At 44.5% G+C, this 23,682-nt stretch overlaps 1 protein-coding gene across 3 annotated transcripts in view; it reads left to right on the top strand.

Moving 5' to 3' along the window:
• The window catches only part of NCK2 (NCK adaptor protein 2), a 151,796-nt gene that overhangs the window by 59,195 nt on the left and 68,919 nt on the right, over positions 1 to 23,682 (top strand). For all 3 annotated transcript variants that reach the window (XM_025354629.1, XM_025354628.1, XM_025354626.1), the window contains one exon: positions 13,729 to 13,901. The gene's annotated coding sequence lies outside the window, so the exon portion shown is untranslated. The remainder of the gene's footprint in view (positions 1 to 13,728; positions 13,902 to 23,682) is intronic.

Genomic DNA, 23,682 nt, shown 5'->3' with positions numbered 1-23,682 from the left:
GCCTGCAGAAGCATCCTTAACATGCCTTTAGCGTTTGCATTTCCATTTTCCGTAGTGGACATCTGTCTTAGTCCATTTGCATTGTAATAAAGGAGTACTTGAGGCTGGGTCATTTATAAAGAAAAGGGTTTATTTGGCTCACGGTTCTGCAGGAGGTACAGGAAGCATGGTGCCAGCATCTGCTTCTGGTGAGGGCCTCAAGCTGCTTTCCACTCATGGTAGAAGGTGAAGGGGGCCAATGGGTAGAGATCCCATGGCAAGAACACGGAAGCAAGAGAGAGAGGAGGGATGTGCTGGGCTCTTTTTAACCATCAGTTCTTACAGGAACTAAATAGAGTGAGAACCCACTCATCACCACAAGGAAGGCACCATGCATGAGGGATCCGCCTCCGTGATGCAGACACCACCCTTAAGGCCCCACCTCCAACACTGGGGATCAGATTTCAATATGAGAAGGAGTCAGATATTCAAACCATAGCAACATCCTTGTTTGCCCCCGTGTGTCACATGCATGGGCCATGGATGATGACTGATCATGTGGAATTCCGCTTTTTTGTCGCTTGCCACCCAGTTGTCTGTTTCATCTGCTTCTTTCTTGAGGGGGATGTGGTGTCAGTGATGTCTGTCATGTGTATAGCACCAAGCACAGTGCTAGCAGGGGTTCAGTATATACTTGTTGGATGAATTCACTTGAAGTCACAGCAATATTGGGATGGTGAGGGTTAGGAGGCCTTGTTGTCATTTTTCAAATTAGGAAGGTTTTCCTTAGAGAAGAGATTATAGTTCTCCTAGCTTTGAAGGTCATTCTTGGGAAAGCAAGGTTAGGCTTATTTTCTACTGTATGACAAATTAGTTTTTATCTAAGATGGTTGTTAATATAAACATTCATTTTGCGTGTCTCCATCAAATTTTTAAATTCTAAGGCAGATATTTTAGAGAGCACACGTGTGTTTTAGAAGTTACCTGGAGAAGTTTAGCTGCCGTTTTCTATAGGCACGTTTTCTTGCAGCAGATATCATAAACAGGCACTGCTGTGTAGTCTCCTATTTGACTTTGACCTCTAACTAGGCCGAGCTCCTTAAGAAGGGCTGCTTCTGTGCTGTGCCTTATGTATATACAGCATTTGCGCACAGCAGTTGTGCAATACATTTTCATTGAATACGTGTGACTGATTTCATTCTACCAACAAGGTGACGGCTGTTGTCTCCAAGGAAACCTAGTTTCTGAGGTTAATTAGCAGCCTTCGATTTCTATAGCTAGGAAGGTGCGGAACTGGCATTAGCGTCCAGTTTCAAAGCAAGTCCTCATGCCCCTGCATCGTGTGCAGAGACACTGCCAGCTTCACACCCGGGTTAGTCGTCTTTCACACAGCCCTGTGGTCCAGTTATGAGGGTTTAGAGAATAAGATTTTCTTGAATTGGCTCTTCTTCAATTTCTCTTATTTTCTCTAGAGGAGTGGTTCTGAATCGGGCTGGGCCTCTTAACCACCTAGAAGCTTTTATAAACCGCAGATGTTCTAATTAAGTAGGTCTCAGGTAGGGTCTGTTTGAAATGAATAGTCAGGCCATTTCTGTTTCTGGAATATGTGGTTAGAACACTCCTGGTTCTGGCTGTTGCATGTAAGCTGAGGATACTCCGTGCCTTGTGAATTGTGAATCTGAGTCATAAGTTGCAAGACAGAGGAGTAAATTAACACACTAGGTGCGTGCGTCTCTGCCGTCCCTCTGTCTCTCAGTTAGGTTTTGGCTTTGCTTACCTATTTTTATGGGGCAAATTCTATGCATAGAGGCAGTGGTGACTCTCAGGATTTACTAATTTCAAGGGTGTACTCTATAAGGGGTTGGTTGAGTAAAATTGTGAGTCTAGACAAAGCTTGAGATGCTTTCTGGCCCTGTTTCCTCACGGCACAAAATGTCATTGTGAAGCTGAGATTGATCATTTCAAAATGTGTGTAAATGAATGGACCAGCGCTTTTCTTTGATGCTTGCACTGGATGAGGATTTTCTGAGAAGACCTGGCTGGACAAGAAAATGGGTTTGACTTTTTGCCAGATGGTCACTGAATGTCTTTTCTGTCTTTGTGCCCAGTTAAAAGGCTAGGCATGTAGGTTTTCATGCTCTTGTCTGGTTTTGGCTTTGGAAGTGCTTACACAGCTAATCTGGCATTTATGATGATTTCCACTTTGAGCTCAGCAGGAGGCTCTTTGGGGATATTCAGACAGAAATGGCTTAATTGGATTTCAGCCCAGACACAGTATTTGAATGGCTTTATGGATGGCATTAATTGGGCAGCTGCCATAGGAAGTCATATATATGCTTTCGAGCTTTAGAATTACTCTTTGATTCTGTCCCTCTCATTGACTACTTGCAAATTTATTTATTAAATGAAATAGTCAAGAAAACTAAACTTATAGCTTTGAAAGTAAGAAATAGGATATGTAAGCAGAACCGTCGTTTGGTTTTGGTGTAGGTATGTTATTATCCATATTTAAGCCTCCACGTTGATATTCATGGCCTGGCTCAGGGGCATAGCGGTGTAAGGGATTCAGTGTGTCTTAGATTGAAAACTGGTGGACAAGGATTCAGGGCCTAACCGCTGCAGAGTACTGGACAGTCACAGCTGATCTTATAGATGGAACTAAGGAAGTGGAAGTTTATTGAACCATAAATGGGGGAGAGGAGTCATTTTATCCAGAGCCTGCCGTGGTCCTCCCCATATGGGTATCAGGATATGAAAAAGTTGTGGTCCCTTCCCAGAGGCTCTTCCTATCTGGACAGTTATGTAAAGGACAGTTGATATTATGAAATAGTGCTTCTTATGGGTACGGAGGCCAGTCTTCTAGAAGAGAGCACGTTTGAGTTCCTTCCTGAATGGTGAGTTGGATTTGATTGCATGATGGCATTGGGAAGCTGAGGTGCAAAGGTGTTCCCGGTACGGGGAGGAAATAGCAGATGCGAGGGCAGAGAGTTGTGAAAGGGTCCAGTGTTTGAGGAGAATGTGGGTGAACATACCTTGACCATTTTAGGAATAGCTCAAAACTAACTGTACTTTAAGAACTAAATATACTTAAAGCTAAACATACTTGAAAAACACAGTGATAGTAAAATTTCTATTTAATTGGAATAATAATAAATATGTTTTCTGTAAGTTAAATTTTTATAACTATTAGCCTTTTAAAATTTCATTGATTTTTAAAATTAAGCATTTTAAATTAAATTTCCCCAACTTACTCATTTTATAACCAAAATTCTGTACCCATTCACGAAAATCCCCCCGTTTTCCCTACCTTCCAGCCCCCGTTAACTACCGTTCTACTCTCTATTTCCGAGAATTTGACTTCTTTAAATTCCACATGTAAATGAGATCATTCAGTATTTGTCTTTCTGTGTCTGGCTTACTTCACTTAGCATAGTGTCCTCCCAGTTCATCTGCATTATTGCAAATGGCAGGATTTCCCTTTTTAGGGCTGAATAATATTCTTGTGTGTGTGTATACATAGGTTAAGAATTCTTTAACCCAAATACCTGGAACCAGAAAGGTTTCAGGTTTTGGATTTTTCCAGATTTTGGAATATTTGCATATACATAATGAGAGATTTGGGGGATGGGACCAAGTGCAAACATGTAATTCATTTATGTTTCACGTACACCTTATATACATAGCCTGCAGGTAATTTTATTTTTTTTCTTGGAGGTGCTGGGTAAACTGTGTTGTGTACCTACATTTTGACTGCAGCCCTTCCCATGAACTTAGGTGTGGAATTTTTTACTTGCAGCATCATATTAGTGCTCAAAATTTCTCAGATTTTGGAGCAATTTGGATTTTGTATTTTTAGATTAGGGATGTTCAGCCTGCGTATATGTTTGTGTGTGTGCTTGTGTGTGCGTACATATCACACAAATCTCATTTTCTTCATTCATCAGTGGACACTTAGATTGTTTCCATATCTTTATTAGCCGCTTTTAAATGGGAAATTTTAGATTTCCTTTTTATTCCACATTTGATGGAATTTTATGGAATTCATTTATGGGACACTATTAATCTATGTGAATATCTCTGCTACTTAATGAGGGAACAAATCACATTGATTCAGTGCTTATCAGAGGAAGAAGATAACATGCAGTGAGGTATTTTCAGTTTCTTAGAAGCAAATCCCATTCCATAGGGGGCTTTCCCAGTTACCAGTAATTTACAAAATTTAAAAAAACAACCAACCGTCCTATGGAATCTTTCTGAACCTTTTTCTCCAGAGTTTCGTTGTTCTGCACACTTGCAGGGACTTCTCAGATGCCCATGGTCGTGGGGTGATCTTAGTCTTTCTTAGCCCATCCCTTTGTCTCATCGCTGTAAAACATCCTATGCCACACCCTCATGCTGAGAGTCCTGTCGGGACTCTTCAAATGACCTGTGATATAATCTGGAATAAAGGTAGAGTCTGAGTAACACTTGGAATCCGTGGAGCACTAAAATTTGCATCAGCCCTTGTAGCCTGCTCCCTGGAGGACCTAGCTGCCTAATCCTGAGTTAATTAGAACCGGGGCCCTGACCGGAACAGCTCTCTCTGGATGTTTCTGTCCTGTGACGCACATGCATGTGAAGGGCAGCCCTTTCAGACATCGTGTTCTCTCTAAGATTAATAGGTGGTTCTAGAATCACACCCAGGTGCTCTCCTTGAAGAGCAGGGGAAATAAAGGTTTTGAGGTTTCTGATTTGATTAATTCTGGGCTATGGGAAAGCCCTCCCATTTACATAACACAATACAAGCGTTCTTTGTAGAAATAAAAAGTGTAAATTTTCCTTCTTAGGGAAAACATTATTTAGTAGCATACAGTTAATATCTATATAATTTGAGAAGTGTAAAATGGCATTATGTTTCTCAGTAGGGTCACTTGGGGGCATAAAATGCCTCCTTCCTAGAGTGTTATGAGGGTGACCATCAGTGACGCCAGCCTCCTGGCGCTGGTGGAGTCATGCCAGGCAGCCCTTGAGCCCCTGCAGAGGCTGATCTGATCCACAAGATAGTTATTTTTTTCAACCTCTCTCCTTTTCTTTCTCTTTTTCTTTTGTGTTCTCTGTTCTCCTCTCCTCTTCTTTTCTCCCTCTCCCTCTCTCTCTCTCTCCCTCTCTCTCCCTCTCCCCGTCTTTCCCCTTCTCTCTCTCTCCTCTCTCTCTCTCTGATGACGTCTCACTCTGTTGCCAGGCTGGAGTGTAGTGGTGCGATCTCAGCTCACTTTAACCTCTGCCTCTCAGGTTCAAGCCATTCTCCTGCCTCAGCCTCTTGAGTAGCTGGGACTACAGGTGCCCACCACCATGCCCAGCTAATTTTTGTATTTTTAGTAGAGACAGGGTTTCACCATGTTGGCCAGGATGGTCTTGATCTGACCTCATGATCCACCCACCTCGACCTCCCAAAGTGCTGGGATTACAGGCATGAGCCACGGCACCTGGCCTCTTTCTTTGTTTCTTAAGAAAAGAACGTGACATCATTCAATGCTTAAGATGATTTTGTAACTTTCAGCCTTAAATTTCATATACCTTCTCCCAGTTGGAAAAGTAGAATGAGGCTTTTTCTTTCTTCTGGAAAGACTTCAGAAGGGCCATGGACCCTGTGGAAAATCCCATTTGAAAATGAGAGCGTGGAAAGAGCTAAGGACAAGGGCTGGACTCCCTGATACGTTAACACCTCTAACTTGTTTCATTTACTAAATCACGGATTAATTGGGTGGTTCTCAGTGCCAAGCACATAGTCATTGCTGGGTCCCTGCTCTTGAGAAAGGATCTCTCATCAAAGGAGCCCCCAGGACTAACCACCAGTTTACTACAAAGGCCAGGGCTGGGGAGCACGCGAAATACACCAGAGGGATGGAACGCCAGGTGACTGCAGGGCGGCTCACCCAGCATCTTCAACGCATTGTCATTAAAATAAAATCGACTGAAAGTGGCTTAAGAGACAACTTGTAATTTGTGGACATGACTTGGATCCTGATTCAAGTCAGTCAGCTATGGAAAGTCACTTACGAGACAGGAAAATCAGGACACTAATGAGATATGAGCTTTATATTAAGGAATTAGTCATGATGTGTGGGGTGTGATAGTGGAGTTGTGCTTTTCTGTTGGTGATAAGCACTGAAGTATTTATAGGCAAACTCATTTTTGCTTGTGATTCGCTTTAGCCATCTTGTGAGGGCTGGGGTGTGACTGCATGTATAATTGTTGAGATTGGATGAGGAAGTATTTTTGCACATAGTGAAACATCACAATTCAAATGCAAAATGGCATAGCTATGTTAGAGTGTGATGCAGGAGCTGGGCCCAGGAAGCCAGCTGTAGTGCTTAAACTGGGTTTTGAAGAACGAACAGGTGTTGAAAATGGGAGAATCAGTTCCTTTCTGGTGTGCAAGAGGAGATACCTGGTGGGTAAAGTGTAGGTCACCTGGTGGTTTTGATCTCGGGTTCTTTCAATTCACTCACAAAGGTTTTTCAAGTTCCTGTTGTATGTGTCATATGTCGCGACACATATATGTGGTTGAATCTCACAAAAGTCCCAGGCTGCCACGGGAAAGTACCATAGACTGAGGGGTTTACACAACAATTTATTCTCTCACAGTTCTGGAGGCTGGAAGTCCAAGATCAAGGGCTCAGCAGGGTTGGTTTCTTCTGGGGCCTCTCTCCGGAGCTTGCAGACAGATGCGTTCTCACTGTGTTTTCATAAGGTCTTTTCAAGGTGCACACCCTCCTGTTATCTCTTCCTCTGTTAAAAGGCCAGCAGTCCTAAAATTGGATTAGGGTCCCTGATTCATTTTAGCCACCTCTTTAAAGACCTTTTCACTGTCGTATTCTGAAGTACTGGGGGTTGAGACTTCAACATACAAATTTTTTTAAGGACCCGATTTAGCCCATAGCAGAAGGGATGCACTTCATGGTATAATCAGTACTACATAAGCACTTATTACTTATTCACAGAATAATGAGTACTGTATAAGGTGCTAAGGAAATCTGGAGGAAAGAGCATTTTACTGTCCGTGGAGCCATCCAGGAGGTCTTCCTGGAGGAGAGGCTTTTGAAGATCTTCTTGAATGAGAGTCAGATCTTACCTCACCCACTGAGCACTGCTAGAAGGAGTGGTGGAAGGCAGTTCCCAACACTGAAGGGGAGAGGGCAGGCAGGGAAGGGAGCGAGCTGACTGTGTTAGTAGTCGCTATGATGACAGGACGGGCCTGAAAGGAGAGTGGATGCTGAGGACTTGCTCAGTGACGGGGCTGGGGCTGAGAGGGAGGAAGAGCACACACATCCACACTCTTTATTCCTGGGCCTCAGTTTAGCAGGGATGCAGTGATAGAAACGGGGAAAGGAGTGTGGAATTTTATCTAAAGCTGTGCTCAATTACCAAAGTAAAACATATTATAAATGTTCAAATGTTATAGAAATTAACCCTTCTCACCCCCAATTCTACTCCCTAAATGTGTTAACAATAGTTGTGTCTCACCTTCTGGCCCGCTTCTCAAGAGGCCATTTGAAAAAAACAAGTGTGTGTGTGTGTGCGCGCGCGTGTGTGTGTGTGAGAGAGAGAGACAGAGAAAGAGCGCGAGTGCACAAGCGAGCATGCAAGCAAGCTGGCAGGAAGGAAAGGGAAAAAAACAGGATTTGCTTCCCTGACCCCCTCACTCCTCCCTCCCTCTTTCCTTCCTTCATAAAAAGGGGGGTTTGCACAGTTTTTATTCAGTAGTGCATTTTAGTGTTTACAGTTTATTTTTGTCAGCGTGCTTTTTACTGGTGGTGTCACTACCTAGACAATGGCTGAATCCTGTGCATGCTTAATAAAACGCTGGTGAACCTGTTAAAAAGGCGATATGTAATTCAATTGTCTAGTTATGGCACTGAGATGTATAGCAAGGTTTTTATGCTGATTACAAAGACAACTCGCAGTTTGGACTGCAGGAAAACTTAGAGAAACACCTGGGCAGGCCTTTTAGAGAATGGAGTACTGCTGGATTTAAGAAGCTAGAATTAAATATTAATCAACAAAACCCTTTACAAACCTTGTCACAAATTTACAAAATGTGTCACTAATCAAATTCCTATATGTTAGAATTTTTAGGCAGCAGACTGTAAAACTTAAATTTATATTAAGATTTGCATTATGGGCCAGCCGCAGTGGGTCACGCCTGTAATCCCAGCACTTTGGGAGGCCGAGGTGGGTGGATCACGAGGTCAAGAGATTGAGACCATCCTGGCTGACATGGTGAAACCCTGTCTCTACTGAAAATACAAAAAGTTAGCTGGGCGTGGTGGGGCACGCCTGTAGTCCCATCTACTCGGGAGGTTGGGGTAGGAGAATCACTTGAACCCAGGAGGCAGAGGTTGCAGTGAGCTGAGACTGTACCACTGCACTCTGACCTGGTAACAGAGTGAGACTCCGTCTCAAAGGAAAAAAAAAAAAAAAAAAAAAGACTTGCATTATGGCTTTCTTCTATTATTTTAGTAAGCTTTGATACATTTTTGGCACCACATCACTTTTTGATAATGTCCATTCCCATATGTCCCAAAGATACAGGATTGGAGTTGAGTGTCTGGGGTGGTGGATGAGGGAACAGAGAGGCATTTGGTGGCCGAGTCAGGCCTATAGCCCTGTCATCCTGACCCATGTCCTTGTTGCTTCCTTTTCTGGCTTGTATTTTGCTTCTCATTATATATGGATGATGTAGGGTAAACACACCTGACAGCAATAACTTAAGCAGACCCTTAGAATGACCTCGTGTGGCAGATGCACCTGAATGTGTGTTCCCAGCTAGGGAATCCAGAAGTTGCCAGCCTGGAGATTCAGTCCTTGTCTTTAAGGAACATCTGAGTCCTGCAGCTTGTCTCATGGAACAGGTGTGATTGAGGCCCTGAGTTTTGGGTTGCATGAAGCATGCCAGGTGGAGGTCCTTGGTCAGGGAGGGTGTTAAGTGAAAATGCTACATGAATTGCATGATGCTTGCAGGCAGGTGCGGGTCTCCTGTCCAGCCCGCTGCCACCGGACTCTCTCCCTTCTCTGTAAGCCCGTAATAAAACCCTGGCTGGCGCTTGATCTCTTCAGTCTCTTGAACCCCTATTAAAGTTAATAGGGGTTCGGCACATCGATTGACCTACTGCTTGCTATTTCCTTCTTTTTTCAGCTCTGGAGTATCTGAAGGTAGAAATCATTATTCCAGAACCTAGAACTGACAGACCCTAAACTCTGATCAGTCACCTTTGTCCTGCAAACACCCGCCTTGGCCACTCTTTGACTTTCTAGAGAATTAGAAATTAGTTCTGTTTTTTTTTTTTCCCTCGTGTTTTCATTAACCAGCTTCTAATTAACCTCCTAACCAGCATTAATATATGGAATTGATATCATTTCAGCCCAGTGCAGAAAAACTTGATATTTTTACTTTTCAGGACAGCTTTATCTTGAGTGAAAACTCTAATTGCAGTGAGGCTTTTTGAAGCTAGGCTTCAGCCGTTCCTGAACCCTGCCTGCGAACCACTGTGCACTGGATGATTAAGAGACAGCTGAGGTCATCTCCTTGGACGCCTTTGAGTTTCGGATTGATAAACACATCTGAGCTGCTCAGTATCAGTCCACATGGGTTGAACTGTAGCCAAACCACTCAAGGAAACTTGTGTAGCTTTGTTCAGTATCTGAAACCAGCCTTTTCCCACTTGAATGAGGTTCTCTTCCAAGTGGTTCAGTAGGAATGAAATATAGCTAGCTCTGCCAGAATTGCCCCAGACAGTGCTGACCCCGTGTTGTGTTGGGCTGGCACTGCCGCCTCCGTACTCTGAACTGGAGATCCACTTGCAGGCCTCTGCTGGGCCTCCCTGGTCAGGGAGGGAGGAGGAAGGGCAAGACAAGGCATTTGAGAGCTCCGAGGCCTATGCTAATCCTATGCTTTTTTTTTTTTTTTTTTTTTTTTAATAAAAGGTAAAGGACAGTTGCCTTAGCTCTGGCTACAGACTGGGGATCTGGAGTGGTTCTCTCCATGTGTAACACAGATTAGATTTGGTTATGATACATACGCGAGTCCAAGATCTGCTCATTACTGACCCAGCCAGGTGACACTATTCAACTAGGCTTCCCCACTCCCCGCCACCCCGAGCTAACATCTAAGAGCAGCAGTACCGTTGAAAACAAACTTGGTGTGTGTACATTCATGGTCTTGCTTCTTGACATAGCCTGACATGGTTCCTAGCCGATTTGAGAGGTTGGAGCCGGCCACCCAGGGTGGCAGATAGCCCAGACAGATGGCAGCAGCAGATGCGATTTGCAAAATGCGACTGTCAAGGTTCTAGCCCTTTCGTGGTGATCTTTGTCAGAAGAAAGAGCACGCTGGCTTCAAAATCAGGCAAGTGTGCATTCAAAGTCTGGTTGTGGGACATCTGGTCATTTGGTTCCTCGGCTGAATGATAAGATGTATCTCCCAGCTGTGACAATTCTTGCAACTGACACTAAGGTGAAGCCACAGCGAGTGTCTCACTGGGATCACAGCATGTTCTTCTCCCAGCCTGTCACTGTTTTTATCAGTTGGAGAGTGGGAGAGCAGGGATTCCCTGAGCTTCCTGAAGGCTGACTTTAGCCTCTTGGTGGCTTCAGTTTTCTGCACAAATAGGCCACCTCAGAAACAAGTTGCGTGACAGCACCCGGCAGTATTATGCCCACAAAGCTCACAGCCGTGGGCTGTCATCAGAACAAGGCTCATAACTCTCTTCTTACCCCTGAACTGCTCCTCTGGAGTTGCCTTAGTCAGGGACTCATCACTGGACTTCCGTCTCAGATGCTGAGAGTTGGAGGAAACCAGCCCAGGTGCCGCAGAAGACGCTGCGCCAGCACCACGCTGGTATTGGGGAGGCAGAACCGCCCAGGACTGCCTGCAGGGGGCATCTCGCTGCCTGGCCCTGCACCTGGGACAAGTAGTGTGGCTTGGCAGTGCTCAGCACACTCGCCCAACACGCAGCTAAGTGCTGCTGAAAACACTGGAAAACCCTGGGTTGTGGCTTTAGTGGGAAAAAAGCGAATTTCAAGGTTACGGAGAATTCAGATAATCCCTTGGATTTTGCAATGGTAAAATTTTGTAGTATTAAGGATCCAAATTAAAATGAAGAGGTATGTACGGTATCAGTGTTAATTGCCTTCTAGCCCTCCCTCCTTTTTTTATTTCTAAAGGGAGATGCACGTAGTGCTAGTGAAGTACTTTTAGAGAAAAGCCCACACCCGTTCTATATATTCCTGTCTTCTTGAAGCTGGCTGTAGAAAATCCTTGAATGAATCCTTTGGTGAGGGCCTTCTACAGTCTAAGTGACCTTATAGGTGTTTATCTTTCAGGCTGGTACTGTTTTTTGCACAAAAGTGTACACTTTGCTGATGGATTTCGATAAGCGATTATAATTAAGACCTGCTTTGAAATGCTCTTCCTTAACACAGGTTTTGAGGAAGCTCAGAACCCCATGTTAAACTTGGGCAGTCTTCATTTAAACCCAAAGAGAGAGATGTCGATCATCGTGGTTTTTTTTCTACTTAGGGTGTACATTGAACACATGGACAGTTTGTCAATGGAATGCTTTTCTCAAGGAAAACATCTCATGCAAACTTCACTTTTTACACTTGAATCCCAGTGGCCACTGGTACCTTTCAGTGGATTTTCAATAGCCTCACTTTTGTTGGAGCTGTTGCATCAGTCCAAGCCCTGTTCCATCCTCTCTGGCTTTTCCCTTACTGATTGTGCTTGGAGAGGCTGTGCTCTGACTTGTCCACTGTGCCTAGTATCAGAGGACTCAGGTTCTAAATCCAGCTCATTGTTCTTTTGCGGGGGCTGGCAGAGAAGCTGCTCGGGCTTTTGCTTTGCTGTCGGCATAAGGAGTGTCTCCTCTGTTCGCATGCAGAAGAGATTAGAGATGTGCAAAGCCCACTCATCCGGAGTCCAAGGCCTGAGGTCCAAGGCCCGAGTGATTCCTCCTCTGCAGTCAGTTGGGAAAAACCTTTAGTGTCCCTGAGAAAGTGAACTCCTCTGTAAATATGGGCATTAGAATCCATCCTGGAAGTGTATCAGAAGGATTAAATCATATTACTCATGAGACACAGGGCACACCGTGGGAGGCCTGTGTTTGGACAACCCAAACAACCACATAAACAATTCCTTGCCATTTGCCTGTGGAAGGCGTGGACTCTGGGCAAATTAACTTTCCAGTTAAAATCTTAACAATACAACTTACGTTTATAATAGCCCCTGAAAATGACACATACAGAGGCGGTGTTAGGGGCATGGTGACCAGCACATTGCCCTGTGCTGATGGCTTTCTTCAGTGGTGTCAGCATGAGAAACAAGAACTCTTGGTCAAGAACTGAGTTCAGATTCCACTACTTCCATTTTGAGAGGACCTATCATTTTATGATAAACACCTAACAGGAAGAAGGGCAATCTGCCTAGTGTACATCTGACATCTTGCCCGAAGATGTATTCTCATTGTGTTTGGCCATCACCTGTTCCTTGCCTTAAATTATATCCATATTAAAATGATGTGGCCTTTAAAATAATGCTAGAGAATGGATAAAAAGGAATTAATTTTTAAATCAAAATTTATGAACTTGCCTTATAACATTTTTATGATAGCCCTATTTGAATTATCTTCTTCTCTTTGACTAAAATAGAATTCGATTTTTCTATGGGGTATTAACATTTTGGGTCATAATCATGCTAGGGATGAATTAATAGATCTTCTCTGAGTGAACTGTCAAGACAGATCCCCACTGGGTTTGAAATGTAATTAAAAATGTCAGTGAATTCACTTGAAGTCCACAGAGTGCTCCAGGGTCCCCTCGAAAACGTTAGTCAAAGACTGAACATATTTACCAAGTGCAGTGAACATAATGCAGGATCCAGCTCTCCACAACTAGGAGAGAGCTGGTCACCTTTGTCAGGCGCCTCTCATCCTAACTTCCTTCTCGTTTTGGAGTGTTCGTCTCAGAAGTCTTGAAAGCTGGGGTGCTTTTTAACCCCAGGCTATGGGTCCAGTTGGTAACCTCTTAATAAATGGCTGGTGCAACAGACCTCCAAGAGAGGAATGAGTCTCTAAATAATATCCATGCCCTTTGTAACCCTTCTCCCTCATTAGACTCCCAGACTGGCCACCTTTCTAATTGGCAGCCACCCTTTTATTTCTGGGAGGCTTTTAAAGGTGGGGGTCATTGGGAGGAGGAAGTCTGGAAGGGACTGGGAGCTCAGGTCACTTGATTATGGGCTGGCTGTCCCCCACACCCCATGACCTCCTTCCAACTGCTGTTCACTGGGTGTGTGGTTGGCCTTCCCCAGCCGAGTGTGGGAGCTTGCCCAGGGAATGAAAGGTGGGAAGGGGGAGGAGTATGTGTTGATGGAGGTCTTTAGGCACAGAGCAGCTTTATTCTGGGATATATTTAAAGCATTGGTTTCAAAATACATAAAATTAGCCAAGGGTAGTGGCACATGTGTGTAGTCCCAGCTAATGGGGAGGCTAAGGCAGGAGGATCACTTGAGCCCAGGAGGCGGAAGTTGCATTGAGGCAAGATCATACCACCACACTCCAGCCTGGTGACAGAGGAGACCCTGTCTCAAAAAAAAAAAAAAAAAAAAAAAAAAACATTGGTTTTAGGCAAATGAATAACCAGTTATTTTTAAAACTGGTTGCTTAAAATCAAAGAAGTAAGCAGATCTAATATACGCTTCTTTCTTTTTAGATTTCATGTGTTCCTTGTATACAAGCGACGCCCCAAATTATAATTCTCTGCTGAGATTTGAGAATTTGGAGAATCCCTGCAGCTTTGTAACTTCAGAGGTGTAATTAGCTGAAAACGTCATCATTTTGAAGAGTTCTGCGTTTTGCCAGTCACCTCTCAACTGTGTGCCAAAGGTGAGTCTGCAGCTTTCTGCTTAAAACAGAAGTTGCAGCTTTTTGCCTCAAATGCTCAATTTGGACAGTAAGTTTAGTAAAATATCAGTCAGTGTAGCCTTGATTTGTTGAATCATATTAAATTTAGGCTTTCAGTGAGGGACCTGGTTCAAAAATTAGATTATCTCTGTTCCTACTTTAGTGTGTGGTGGTTCTGAGTATGTAGCCTGGAAGCGGGATGGTAGACACCTCCAACCTGTAAGATGGTACAGGTACCTCCACACTCAGATGCGTACTGACTCTTGAGTCGATAACCAATCCTGGTCCCCTGTATTCTGTCTTATACAGGGAGTATAAGGATAAATAACCACTTTTCTGGTGCTTTCAGTCTAGGAAAGGTTGGATTCCAGCTTTGATGCTGAGAAGATAAATCTACGTCAAAGGATAGCTGGGCATGGTGACATACACATGTAGTCTCAGCTATTCGGGAGGCTGAAGCAGGAGAATTACTTGAACCTGGGAGGCGGAGGTTGCAGTCAGCCATGATCGCACCACTGCACTCCAGCCTGGGCGACACGGCAAGACTCGATCTCGGGGGGGGGGGGGGAAAGAAAGCCTACATCAAATGAGATGCAGACAGATGAAGGATTCTCGGGAGGGTTTTACCTGTTCATATGAAAAACCTTCTTGTGTATGTTCCAATTAAACCATAACTGTGATGCAGCATGTGGATTCTGGGACCCAGGGTCGCTATTACCACAGGCACCAGACAAAAACATGTCACCGTATAACAAAAATATTTCTTAGCCCTAACAGCTTGAGACATTTAACTTAAAATATGAATTGCTGTGTTTGGTGGTCCAGTTAATCCAGGGTTCTGTTTCTGGCTGGGCAGGAAGCAGTGCTTTATGAGAAGATAAATTTTCACCTCCAGTGCTTTGTCTCAGAATGAACTGTAAGAACAACACTAGCTTTCCTTAAAAACTTCAATTTGCTTCTATTATTTGCAGATTGTTTTAAAGTAATCTTGAAACTATCATGTTGGACTATGGAATCTCTTGGTGTGGTGGTTTCTGAAAATTATCTAGAAAGTTAGAATTTCCTCTTACTTGGTCTGCTACTACTGCAAACACATCTTGTGAATATGTGCTTTCTCTTCGACCACCTTAAAAGAAAAATCTCTTTTTGATTTCAGTTATGCCCCTTTGATGTTTGGTGTTTAGAACAGCATAAGATGAATATGCAAGAAGGATAGGATTAAGTGTCTTAGTGATCTTGTCTTGTTATGCTTTATGTTGTCTTTTGGAGAAAATGCCACATTGTTCCGTTGATTTAGGGTATTGTGTGTTGTGATTTCCAGAGCTAGCTCCTGGTCGGCACTCACACTGCATACCTGACTTCAACCCAGCCATTGTTGGGTCTTTTAGCTTTGGATCCCCTCATGCATTCATGGGGCATTCCCAGGTCTCTCTTCCAGACCTTATGCAAGACAAACACCCTAGGGGTGTTCCCACTCCAAACCTAGGAGATTTTATCTTGCATCAGAAAACTTCTCAAACCCATGGTAACTCCGTTTTCTTTAAAAAACAAACAAAAAAAGTCCTTGAATTGGACTTTTTTTAAAACAGTCATTTGCAAATGCAGTCATGTATCAATCCACTTGTCAGATTTCAAGGGAATTGAGTATAAGCCGGAAATAACAGATCTTCTGATCGGATCATCAGAACTCATTAATAATTTATTAGCATCAGAATCTGACACTACTTCTTTAGAAAAGTCTTGATCATGAGTGACATGAGCAGACCTGAGGTGGTTGTTGGTGCTGGTTCAGAAGCTGGTGAGGCAGGGGAGTATGGCATGCTCACCCAGCAGCTCGGTCTGCAGGAGCTCCCAGCACACGAGTGCCACGTAGACGAGACAGTAAATGGAGACCATGAGAGCCGGCTGGCTTGCAAAAATATCTACCCATGTAATTTTAAAGGATGACTTTTATTTCATAAGTGATAAGGTCCACACAAAACCTTGGTTCACCTATTAAAATTGGCTTTTGTGGTTTAGAAAAATGTTAATTTGGAAAATCATGAGATGTAGCCATTCATGTAATCAACATCTATTGTGAACACCCCACCTGTATTCTGGGCTGTTTTTCTTGCAGTGACTGTTTTAGCAGTTAAAAAAAAAAAACATAGATAAAATATAGTCCCAGCTACCTCTTCCCATGCCCTTTTGGGATGGAACCCTGACAGTCTGGGACTGTGCTAACTGCTGAAGTGGAGGTTCTTACAGTCAGTCCCTGGTACCTGAGGCAGGGACCAACTGACCCTTTTGGGGAGAGTATGGAAAAGCCAGGGGATGCTATGTTGGGAACAAGTTTTAAAGAATGAGGAGACATGCGTACAGAGATAGAATGTGTTTCCTTGGAACGGGGCAGGCTGATTGGACCAGCTGGGCCATGGTTCCCGGAGACTGCAGGTCATTTAGACAATACTGGGTTGGGGACCAGGCATTTGCCATTTGGCCGGTGGTCTTTGAAGTGCCAACAGAGAAAGCAACAGCTCAGTCAGCCATACCCTTTGGCATGTCAGAAAGAAATGAAATGCTGGCCTGGTAGAACAGTAAGCAGGATGCCAGCCTTGGGTGCATTTCCCAGCTATTGGGCACTCAAGGTTTGCATGCCTGGGGCTGGGCTGAGAGCAGCTTGAGGAGGATGGCGGTGTCTGAGGGCCTGAGTAACATCTCAGCCCATTTCCACGTGGTGCATTTCCCTACCCTGTTTTCTGGTCTCCCCAGTGAAGTTAAGGAACAAAGTCTTGGGACCCTCCGGCTCTGACCCTGCCTTCTTTGGGGAGTGGAGACCCTAGGAAGAGCCTGAAGACCACCACAGTTGTCATTTTGGCAAATGCGTCATCTGCACTTAATTCTTTCCATGTGTACTTGGAAAGTGACCGTAATTGACTGTTGGAGGCTGGCCGTTCATTACTAGGGACGGGGGATGCGAAGGGCCTTGTCTGCTATGCTGCACGTTCGTTTGACTTTTGAAAAGCTTTTGGAGGCTTTTTCACGACAGACATGTCCTAATGGACAGAAGGATGGTGTAGTGGGGTAGGAAGGACAGTGGCTTAGGTGACACAACTCAAGTTTGAGTAAAGTAAACAGGACTGGATTTCACAAACCGAGTCAGGTGGTGATACGCATGTCCAGCGTGTGAATGTCCGCAGTGAGCCTACACACATCGTTTTCCATTCTGTGATAGAAGCAGCAGCGGCTGTGTTTAACTGAGCAGTGAGCACAAGAAGATGAAACGTTGAGCCTGTCACTCTTACATCCGTAAAAACGCCATCCAGTAAGATTTCTTTAACTACTAAAGTTTACTACTTATCTTCGTATTAGCCTCAGTTTATTTCAGAACAATTTTTCCTAGACTGTGTACACTTGGAAAAGTCATCTAGAATTTACTCCTCACTTTTGTCATATCCTGGCTTTTTGGTATTTTGGAGATTGCTGGGAGCTGACTTGGCCCCCAACAGGTTATTTAGAAAGATTTTTTTACGTGCGAAGCCCGGTGCTCAGTCATTAAGTTTTTAGGGCTGAAGCTTCTGTTGAGCGTGTGACTCGGAGGTCTCTGATACCTGGAAGTAACTTGTGGAGTTTCTGCCCAAACGGAGGGGCCCGTCTCAGCTGCTTTCTGCCGCACACTGGGCCCCTGGGTGATCTGGGGGAACAGTCTCTACAGCTTGAACTGATCGTTTCTTCTTTATAGCGTACTGAATACAAAGAGATGGCCACAGCCTTTAATACTGTGGTTAAATCTGTGGCAATTGGTTAAATAATCAACCAGTAAGTATTGACAGCTGCTAGAAAAAAAAAATATTGCCACATTGATTCCACAGTGCCCCTGGCGGTGCAGTCAGTGGAAGCAGCTGTCATCTATGGGGTCATCGTTGGCAGGTGCCCGGCACAGGGCTTGTCACCGCTTGTGTATTACCTCTGGTCGCAAATGCAGATGTTATTGTCCCCATTTAATAGATGGGGACACGGAGCCTCAGGAGAGGTTAAGGAGACTGTGACACAGCTGTGCACGCTCAACTCTGTGACTCTGGACAGTCCCCTTAACCTCTCCTGCGGCTTTGTGTCCCCATCTATTAATGGCAGCCCAGGAAGCAGAAGGTCTGTTGCTTACCAGCCCACGTTCCTTCTGCTTCCCGGGCTGCCGTCTCTGACATATGATGGTGGTGACATGGTAACCACCCATTCTCCAAGTGCTTATCTTAAACTGAGATGTGAGGCTCTGGGAGATTAAATGACTTGGCCAAAGCCCAGGGCTCCTAGGTGGCAGAGCAGGCTGGGAGCTCCCATTTCCTGACCCAAAAAAGCCTTTCTTTCTTACTGTACCAGGAATTTCGTGAGATTGATTTTCTTCTCCCCTAGAAAAATCTCCTGCATCTAAGTACAGTTTGGAGAGTCTCTTTGGAAAGGTAAGGGTGTGTGAAGGAAGACTTTGGGAGATTTGAGAGGGGATGGAGCTGGAAACCTGAATCCCCCGAGGGCCTCTGCTGCCCCAGGGTCAGCTTAGCAACTCCTGTGACTTCCAGCTCCACACGTGTGGGCCCAGGATGGTGCTCAGAGTCGCCTGTATCGGGGATCCCCAGCTTAGCATGAGTTAAGAGAAGTTCTCTGTACAGGCCAGGGGACTTTGTATTTAACAGCCACTTCTGTGTGCGCTGAGGCCATCTCTGTGGTCCCTGACTCTTCCCACAGCACCCCTGTTCAGGGCGAAACATCATAAAATTGTGATTTAACGTTCTTGCATGGTCAATGACATAATGCTTTTGTCTTAGTTGTGGTGGTGATCAAGGTTATGCCAAGCATTTTTTCTTTTCTGTCATAGCTGATATACCCTAGCAGTGTGGTTTCCTAGAAAGCTGAAGAAACAAAAACAAAAAAGCCAATTCCTGTATCCCTCAACCTTCTTTTCTTTAGATAGAAACTGAACACATAACATTCTAGTCATTTTTCAATGACTCTCTGAATTGTACCTTAGAATTTGGAAGGGAATTTTCGTGAATTCTCTTTAATGCCAGGTGAGATGGATATTCCTCCCCTGAACTGTATAGAAGAAAATGAGCCCAGAGAGGTTCTTTTCCTTGCCTAGTACGGCCCAGCGTTGGATGGTGACCTGTGACTCACACCTGAATGTTGGATTCCAGATACTCTGTCCTTGTCTTAAAGAGTCCCTGGGCCAGCTGTGTGGCAGATGTGTATGTAAGAGAACGGCATTAAATAAACAGGCCAGACAGAGCTTGAAATGAGAGCATTGCTGCAGTTGAGGTTCTCAAACTAGGAAACGCAGAGAGAAATTTTTCTCGACTTCCTCCAGAAAAACAGAAAGTCCTCTCATGCTGTGTGTGTGCGTGTGTGTGTGTGTGTGTGTGTCACGATGGAGGGGGTGTTGTAGGGCTTTTAGTAAACTGGACCTGAACAGGTAATTACAAACAAACTCCAGTAGGAGAATACTTTCTGGGATTATCACTGGGATGTACAGAACTGAAGGGAACACATGAAACAGAAGACGTGTCATTCGAGTTGGGTGTGTCTGGTGGAGGGTGTGGGAGGGGAATGTGTCCCAGTGACCTTGTGCTCCCCGTTCCCGTGCTGCGGGTGCCTCACTGGACACACCAAAAGTATTTTGAGTTTTAGATTTCTGCCTATCAGAATCAATTTTCCGGTTGACTCTTATTATAACTAAAGTTGAAATGATTTCTTTAGAAATGGTCCTGGCTCCAGGATGGCAAAATGGTTATAAAACATTATGAATAAATCAGATCATAAGAGGTCACAGTTTAGGAGGGAATGAATTTTGGTACCATGTTACCAAGCAGTATATTAACAAGATGCCAGTTTTGGATGGAAACGAATAACCCTCAGTGCTTGTTGAGGCAGAAGGTACCAGGGCCCTCCTGCCAGGTCTGTGGCCATGGAGGCAGGCCTTGTATCTCCCTGGAAAGTAAAATATGCCTTCTCGGCTTCTCAGAGTCACACCTGACCAGCAGTCACACTGACAAGTTAATTGGCGCGATTTCAGCTTGATTGCTGCCTGCAAGATGTAAGGATGATCCTAACTATGAATCTGCTCTGGCTGTGTCCTGATCAAACGCCTTGTTCTGTGACCTTCCTGTGTGAAAGTCTACCCAGGTCACAGTGTGAACAAGCCGTGGTCCGGAGCAGTCCCTGGCCGGCGTGAACTCCAAGACAGGAGTCTGCAGTGGTGACGTCCCTCTTGAATGTCCTCAGGTAGCCTGTCTTTTACAGCGATGTGGCCAGGGACAGGGAGAGACCCTAGAGTTGACAGCTTTAGTAGTTTTTCTAAGTTGCTTGTCTCTTTTGCCAACATTCCATTTTGGGTTTTGCTTGTGATGGTTCTCATCTTATTTCATATGCGTGAGGGCCCCCTCCCTTTGTTGACCACATAGCGGAATGCCCAGTCCATGAATGTCACGTTTCCGTAGAATACTGCTTTCCACTTGGGCCCCCGACGGCGCTCACAGGGAATGAGTGGGAAACACAACAGATCTGACAGCCCACTCACTCCTCAGTCAGACTTGTTTTATTTAGAGCCTTCCAGAATCTGCCACTTATGATCTCACCCAGAGGTTATGTTGAAGATTTTGTTGTGTTCACGAAGACCAAGGTCAGAAGTACTTGGGAAAGACAGGGATTCCAGGAGCCAGAGACAGGACCGTCTTCCCTGCCTGGAGCCTGGGTCTGGTGCAGGCCTCTCTTGTGGGAGAAGCTAAACACAACCGTATCTTCCCCACCTGAGAGCTCATTGAGTAACGTCTTTGTAATACATTGGTCATTTTCCCAGTGGTTAAGTACCACGTCTCCGCGGTGTGTGCTTGGAACAGAGGTCTCTGGAGGAATCGTTGGGATGTGCTCATGTGTGGGTGTTGTGCTTTCATCGCTGGGTGTTAACTTCGGGCCTTGGTTCCTGTGGCAGTGACATGGAGGGAGAGGGTAGATGAAGTTGGGTCCATGAACTTGGAATTCTAAGGCCAGTCCTGCACAGGCAGGGCAGTAACACAGACCTGGTTGCCATGCCCCACAGAATTCAGTGGGAAAACATGCTCAGAGTTTGTGGGACACCAGTGTCCGCCTCTCCACCACTACAGTAAGATCAGGAGCCCATCTCCCACCTGAGCCTCAATTCCAGGAAAGAGCAACAGGGATTCCCCCAAGCTGCAGACAGGTGATGCTGCCCATATTTGCTGGCTGAGTGGGGCCAGGTATGGAGGGAGATGAGTGGGCACTCGATGAGGTGCTTGGGGATGGCATGGAGATAGACATGGCATAGTTCCTGCCTCATCCTCTTCTTCCAGGCTTTGGAGCTCTGTGAATCCATGCCTACCAGCTGTAATGTAATGGGGATCACCTGGGATGCTTGGGGGTGACCTAGGATGCTCAGGGTCCACGCCCCACTAATCTGGAGTGGGCAGACAGGACCTGAGCATCTGTGCTGTTACGCTGATCTTCCCTAAAGGGGCCCTCTACTCTAAGGGCTTTCATTTGCGAGTTTTCATGTATTCACCCCTGAGATAATTCATCGTAATTTTAAAAGTCCCATTCCATTACTAGTGTTTATCGGTAGTTCTGATCTTTCGTCCTTACAGTGAGCTGACCCTCAGTGGAGACTTGTCTTATGCACAGAAATTTAACAAAATATAATGGAGAAATAGGAAGCAGTGCTGGGCACTGTAGCGCTTTAGAACATACCAGATATGAGAGCTCTAATAATTTCTCCCCACACCTTATGTTTTCCACTTTGGAGATTCTGGCTTGGGGGATGGTGGGTTCCTGATAAAGGGTCAGCAGCGAAATCACATAGCAGTGTCCATATGATCACATAGCAGAGAATAATTTCTCTTGTTTTAGAGACTTTTTACGGAGCCCTTATTTTTGCCCAGCAGAGCCATTATCTGGGTCACCAGCAAGGCACAGAGGGATGGGAAATATTTGTAACTTTACAGAAGGCAGTAAATATATACTCTGCTCTGTCAGTTACAGTATAACCCAAAAATCTTTGTAATGAGTTTTGTTACGTAACCAGACCCTCTAGTCCTCAGGACTGGAGTTCCTTATGCGGTCATAGTGTCCTGGTGATTGGTCAGGTTTGGAGTTCCTGGCCCCAGTAGATCTTGACGGAGATTCTGATTAACCAAAATGATCACATTACGTCCTTTATAACTCTAGAGCAGATTGCTAGGACAGGCCACATCCCTTAGAAGGCTGACACTGTGTATTAGTCTGTTTTCCTACTACAATAAACTACCAGAGACTGGGTGATTTATGCAGGAAAGAGATTTAATTTACTCACAGTTCAGCATAGCTGGGAGACCTCAGGAAACTTACTCATGGCAGAAGGTGAAGGGGAAGCAAGGCACCTTCTTCACAGGGTGGCAAGAAGGAGAAGTGTTGAGCAAAGGGGGAAGAGCTGCTTATAAAACCATCAGATCTTGTGAGAACTCAATGTCACCAAGACAGCATGGGGGAAACGCCCCCATCACTCAGTTACCTCCACTGGTCTCTCCCTTAACACATGGGGATTATAGGGATTACAGTTCAATTCAAGATAAGATTTGGATGGGGACACAAAGCCTAACCCTACCACCCCGTGAGGACCAATTCTGTCTGCTCATGTAGTTTGCTTGTAGTGTGGATGATATGTTAGTTGGGAAGCTTGTGATTTTGACTGTCTCAGAAATGGAAAACTTAAAGAGACATATATAGAATACCTGAGTAACCTGATTGGTTAGGTCTTTTTTATGCAAAAATGTAACTAATAAAGCAGGAATTTCTTCTTCCCAAATTAGAGCCAAATTCCAAATGGATTGCATGGTAAAGGGCTCTGGATTTGGGTTCTAGGCCCCCTGGATTTGGGTCATTACTGAGTTATCCTCACAGTACCCTTCTCTCTCAATACCAAGTTCTGGCCAAGTAAATATCCTTTCCTCTGAGGAGCTTCCCTAGCTCCCTTGCCTTATCCTGGCCCCTTTTAGAGACATTTTATATATGTGTATATATATGTGTGTGTGTGTGTATATGTTGAAAATAAAAGGATGGAAAAATACCGTGCAAATATTAATGAAAAGAAAGCAGAAATTGTTATATTAATATCAGATAAAGAACTTTTAAAAGTAAAAAGTTACCAGGGACATAAATAAAAGAGTGTTCATCAAGAAGACATAGCATTCCTAAGTATGCATGCACCAAACAACAGAGCTGTGAAATAAGAAGTAAAAACTGCTAGAACTACAAGGAGAAACAGACATACCCATGATTATACTTGAAGATCTCCATGCCCTTCTCAACAATTGATAGAACAACCACACATAAAGTACACAGAAAGTCAGCAAGGCTATAGGAACACTCACCACCATCAATTAATATTATCTAATTGACATTTGTAACACTCTACCCAACAGTAGCAGAGTACACATTCTTTTCAGGCACCCACAGAGCATTTGCCATAGTAGGGCATGTCCTGGGCCAAAAAACAAACGGTAACAAATTTCAAAGCGTTGAAATCATACACAGTGTCTTCTCTATCTTGTAATAGAATTTCTTCTTTTTGCTTTAAAACGAGAGTCTCAAATGGTCACACATATTGTATGATTCTATTTGTATAACATTCTCAAAATGAGAAAATTACAGAGATGGAGAGCAGATTAGTATTTACGAGGGGTTGGTGATAGTTGTCGGAAAGGGAGGTGGGTGTGACTATACAAGGGATAATGTCAGAGAGATT

The sequence above is a fragment of the Theropithecus gelada genome, chromosome 13 (genome assembly GCF_003255815.1).
Source record: "Theropithecus gelada isolate Dixy chromosome 13, Tgel_1.0, whole genome shotgun sequence".
NCBI lineage: Eukaryota > Metazoa > Chordata > Mammalia > Primates > Cercopithecidae > Theropithecus > Theropithecus gelada.
Note: the sequence above shows the minus strand (reverse complement) of the source record. Positions and strands in the feature narration are given on the sequence as shown.